We start from the raw sequence: 6,000 nt of genomic DNA on the forward strand, positions 1-6,000 counted from the left end.
GTTATTATTGTTATTATTATTATTAGTAATAATAATCATCAATATTCAAAGTATTGTGGGCTGGGATCATTTGTCATACTTCACGTCAGAAAAAAGTTTCAGGGCAATGTTCCACAACTGGTGTTGTTAACAATATAGTGATAAATACATACTTAGATAAAAAGAGAGGAAAACATTTTGTTTTTAGAAAAATATATAGATAGTGGCACATTTTGCTGCCTAGTGAAAGTTGCTCTCATATATTCTCTGTAATTATAAAATTCAGAAAAGTGCAGTAGTGTTTCTTTGTGTGTGGTTTATCAAAGAATCCTCTAAGTCCCAGGAGTTGAGCAGGAAAACATCCTAGTGAGTGTTTTATCATACTGGTTACTATTGGGGATTGGTCAGATTTCAGGCGCCACAGAACAAAGCCTGTATTATTCCTAATGTCGTCTTTTACTACTTTTTTTTTTTATCAAGTATAAATTCTATGCTTTGTTCTTTTAAGGAATTACCTTCTAAATTCAACGTTTCCACAACCTAATAATTATATTTTGAGTTTAATTGTTGCACTGAAGTTTAGTGATACTGTATCCTTTTAGGAAGCTTAGACCAGGAGCTCTACAGCAGTTGTAAGGATTAAGTTCTGTTATTGTAGTATCTATGGAGTGTTATCTAGATACATAGTGCAGTGTTCAGATTTTTTTTGTTTTGTTTCAACATTATCACAGCACAACTGTAATACCAAAGACTTCTTTCTCATATCAGTACAGACCACCTTTTGTCTGCTTCTCATAACTGCACTTGATGCAAACTTGTTCTTCCCACAAGATTATGACAGGAAAATATAGTTTTCAGATGCAAGTGTGCCAGGCTCTTTCATTTAAATGACTCCAAATTAAGAATATAGTCTTGATAAACTGTCAGGTTTAGTGCTAACATGTAGTAGTGCCGGCAAATGGTTCACAGAAAACTATAGCACTGCATTTCAGTTTATGATCACTGACCTATAATAATAATAAAATAAAAAAAATGTAATCTTCTAGTTTCTTCCTCTATGCTGGCTGCTTAAAGGGGTACTCCGCCCCTAGACATCGTATCCCCTATCCAAAAGATAGGGGATAAGATGTCAGATCGCCGGGGTCCCGCTGCTGGGGACCTCCGGGATCTCCGCGGCGGCACCCACCTGTAGCAGCTTCTGGAACCACTGGAGGTCCTCACGCTAAGTCCATCCCGACCACGGGGGCTGAAGATCGTGACGTCACGACTCCGCCCCCGTGTGATGTCACACCCCGCCCCCTCAATGCAAGTCTATGGGAGGGGGTGTGACATCCTTTGGATAGGGGATAAGATGTCTAGGGGCGGAGTACCGCTTTAAGGTGGTGATTTTCTTATTGAAGGCTGTTTTGCAGAGTTAAGGATGTTTATACTTTTAATCATATTGGGGGAGATTTATTAAAACCTGCGCAGAGAAAAAGTTGCTCAGTTGCCCATAGCAACCAATCAGGTTTCTTCTTTCATTTTTAACGAGGCCTCTGCAAAATGAAAGAAGCGATCTGATTGGTTGCTATGGGCAACTGGGCAACTTTGCCTCTGCACAGGTTTTAATAAATCTCCCCCATTGTGCTCCAGCGCGCAATGATGGGGGGTAGCTGGCAAGCTAAGCTCCCCGGCCTTATCTTTGTCTTGAATGTTCATAGTTATCACTCTAAAGTCACTAGGGCATGAGAGCCAGCAGAGGTAGGTGAGCGCTCTGCTCTCAGTTGGCCATAACACCCCCAAAGCTTTATTAATACCTAAACTTTATTATACATTCTGTTTCCTACTATTAGGGCAATGAACTGATTCAACTTTTTAGCCCAGAGCAAGTCACCACAACTTACATTCGCCGGAGCGAAGACTCATCTAAAGCCTCGCTACACCCAACTTCCTGGTGTAAAGAGGCAGCATGTGCCTGTGCTCAACTCCTCCTGCCGGCTCTCACTTCCTAGTGACGTGAGAGGGACAACTATGCATATGCAAAACAGGGCCAGCCAGGGAGTGAATATAGATAATGCAGAGGAGATCACTAACCAGCTCCCCGCCTCTATTGCATGCTGAAACGCAATAGGATAAACGTCCATAACTTTGCACAGAAGCCTTCAAAAAGAGTAAGCTCTTCACCCGCACTATATACTGGGTTTAGTGCGAGTGAACCAACTGTCAGATTCTCTTTAATGAAACTGCTTAGAAATATATAAACTTATGTTTCATACAAGACACAGATAAAGGTTTTACCCACCTCACCTGTGTTTACATGACTTCATTAGCCTATGAATGGTGACATTGGTGCTGTTTGCACAAGCAGTTTAAGGGGTACAGGGATATCTGCAAAGACGTTGACATCTTAGGTTCAGCAATTTAAAATGTTATCAAAAAGTTTACAAATATACATATGTGGTGACCCACGTTGTATGGCAGGATAATGGGGTGTAGCGGTGTAGGTGGATGGGCATGATGGTATTAACCCCCGGGGTAAGGTTTTGTTAACCCCCTAATGTTTGTGACGCCAGAGTGGTTTTTGGGTACCGGAACCACATCAATGGTATCTCTGCTATTCCAATGGCTAGGCAGTGGAGAGAGTCCACAACCAAGTTATGGTTTAATGGTGGCTTTACTGAGTTAAGACAGATGTTATCTTCTCAGCTTGGCCAGAATCCCAGAGAGGTGGCCAGGAACACAGAAGGACCTCACAGCTTGCTGGGACCAATTAGACTGGTAATAGACTTTAGATAGTTATCGCTAGGCTTTACTTGACTGGACTTGACTATGTGTAGTGACAGCAAACATAGACTTTTGACTTACTGGAATGACTGTAGTTTTGCGGCCTTCCAGGTGCTGTTTTTTTAAGCACTGAGATCTCTGGTGTTTGTTGGTCTCAGTAAAGAAGAGTCTTAGAGAATTGTAATGGCCATCCCCTTATATAGAGGGGATGCTGAACTAAAGCCCATTGGTCAAGCTGCGGGTCATAGGTTAAGCTGGTGCCCTCTGGGTAACATGTGACAACATAGACATAACATGTGACATTTCACAAGTCCTTTAGACAACTGCTGGAGTCCTCCAAAGGTCCTTTATGCTAACTATACATTAGGACACTGACTATCCATAAAATAGATAACAGTACAGTAACAGCAGAGGAGGCACTACAGGAGAGCCCCCAGGTCACTGATGGACTCAACGTGACAGGGCCTAAGGGTAGTACAGAACCATGTTCTGTACTGGGATATCACACATATAATGCTATTATCTACATTTTAGATTTTTGCAAATGACAGGGACACTGTGAGGAACAATGATTTCAGAAGATTATCAAAGCATTTTACAGTGAAATATGTTCTAAAGTGTAAGAAAACAAGGGCTGAGTCAAACAAAATGGGTCCCAGAGCAAGATAATGCCAAACAGAACACATCTGTATAGAAGAATAAAAGAAGGTTAGGAAGGAAAAATAAATGGAAAAGTTGTATTAATGAATCCTGATTACTGTTGGCTAAAGGAACTGCAATATTCAAGAGATAAAAAGAATTATGGTGGAAAAAACTAGCAGCAGACAGAAGTTCACAGATAGCTACAAAAATTGTTTGAAGGTCGCCATTATTCCTGTCCATGTCATATACTATGTTTAATCTTTTTATTTTAGAAATGACTGCATTTACACAGATCAACTTTTTTCTTGAATGCCTTTTGACTTGCTATAAAAATATAGTAAGGATACAAAGTTTGTACATATCCACTAATTTCTGACGATATTGTCTTTTTTATACTGCAATCAAGGGTGCCAATAACCACAACTGTTCTCGTATGCAATTTTTTTAACCTCTATTGCTTATATTGGATCTCTGAGGTAGGATTGTCCAGCTTAGACACCCTCTACCAATGGTAATATTTACAGAGATGACACATTATGACACATTAGCAATGTGCACAAACATTGGAGGTTGAGAACTTAGACTTTATTTATTTTTCCTTTTTTTTCCACCTTACATGAATTTTTTTTTGGAGATATACTATGCTATAGGGTAGTTTTTTTTTTTCAAAAAGTTAGATTTCTTTTTTATTCCTTTTAACTTTTTTTTAGAGTGTGGGCTTTCAGAATGCTTACCAAATTAATAATGTAAGCTTGATCGTATGGGTTAAGATATTCATCTTATGATATGATGCTGCCACTGTCCATGTGCTGTTCAAAGCAGCTAGAGCCTCTATAATCCACATGACTTTATGAATGTATGTATTGTTTGTTTCCATGAATTACATATGTACTGGCTTTTTGTTAGTATATGCTATTTAAAATTTGGTGGGTGACTTTAAGGTTATATCAGTGGCAAAGATTTTTTTTTAATCAATATCTTTTTATTGAGAGAAACCATATACAATCAAGAAAAACAGTGCTTTTGATACAAGCAAAATATGGACATTTCATTGGTAAAATCATATAATTACAAGCATGTGGCTTATAGATAACCTAAGGGGTCTATAGATAACCAAATGAATGTAGAGTATGGAAAAAAGAAGAAGAAAAGAGTGGAAGGGGGGGGGCACTAACAGGGTGCATCAAACAAAAATTAAAATTGTAGGTAATGAGGTGAAAGGCAGACATAAAACATAGTGGGTTGTAAACAAGTCCACCGAAATTAAGAGCCAGACCACAAAATATCAAAGAGACAGCGCTATTGGAGATAAAAAAAAAAGGTCGGAAGGAGCTTCATGAAACTTCATCCTTGAGAATGAGAATTTTAAGTTGCCAGCTAACAATTTTCCTCCATCCTATAGATCTGATCTGCCCTCTCAATCCACTGGTAGGCGGTTTTTCTGAAATTTACTGAGAAAGCACTCAATAAAATTAATTAGGGCATAAGAGGTACCGTACAGCCAGTAACCAGAAATGTCTGACCAGAATTTGGTATAAGCGGGCAAAACCACCAAAGGTGGGAAAGAGTACCTCTATGAGCTTTGTATCTCCAGAAAAGATAATCACTTAACAAACAAGAAAGCTGGTTTACTGTACCATCTGCTGAATAGTTCATATCAATTCTCCTGGACATTCACGCGTTATGAGAATCCATGGGAGTGCTGTGATATAAGATAGCTTTGTCCTCAGTAAAGTTCACTCCCAGCTCTGATTCCCGTTTAAGCTAGCAATTCTGTTTAGCAAAGTCTGATAGAGAAACATATTTATTATAGTTTATTATATTATATTTATTCCCCATACAAGTAGGAAGAGAAAAGTTCTAGCCAGTTGGTGAAACATACAAAGAATGTTCATTATGAAATGGATTGCACTCATTAGAGACCACCTTTATATGAGGTGGGAAGGACTGTATTGCAGCAGAATCCTTTAGAACTGCGGCCAATTTAAGAATAAAGTCAGGGGCGTTGAGATATTTTAAGTAAGTAGAGAGAAAAATGCGGTCAATTCTATATCAATATGAGGACGGTCTGTATTAGAGAAGAAAGAGGCAAGGATTACCAGCAAGATAGGTGATCTGCCTTTTGATAGTCAGGGAGGCTAGGGAGAGCAAATCTCCCATTACATTTAGGACATATTAGTTAAGTACAAGGAATACACAGTTGTCTGTAGTTCCAAAGGAACCTAGAAAAGAGTTGTGTCCCTGAATGAAAGAAGTGAGAGGGAATATTTATAGGGATACAATGGAAAAAATTAAACTGAGGAAGAATGTAGTGTTGAAGATAATTTTTTCTCCCAATCTAAGACATGAATGGAAGGCATAAGGTAAGGAGGTGTGTCTTTGTCTTGGAAAAAAAGAGTAGCCAGACCTCTGCCGATCAGGAGAATGAGGTTAGAGAAGTTTGCACATAGCGTGTTCTTCTCCCAGCTCCGTGTCACGTGATTGAGACAAAATCTCCATCTAATTCTATGAGAGTGTCTCAATCACATGACACAGGCTAGGAGAAGGAGAGGAGCAAGCGGTAGTGCAGACTTCTCCCTACTTGTTCTTCTGATCGGCGGAGGTCTAAACACTCAG

The sequence above is a fragment of the Hyla sarda genome, chromosome 1 (assembly GCF_029499605.1).
Source record: "Hyla sarda isolate aHylSar1 chromosome 1, aHylSar1.hap1, whole genome shotgun sequence".
Lineage (NCBI taxonomy): Eukaryota > Metazoa > Chordata > Amphibia > Anura > Hylidae > Hyla > Hyla sarda.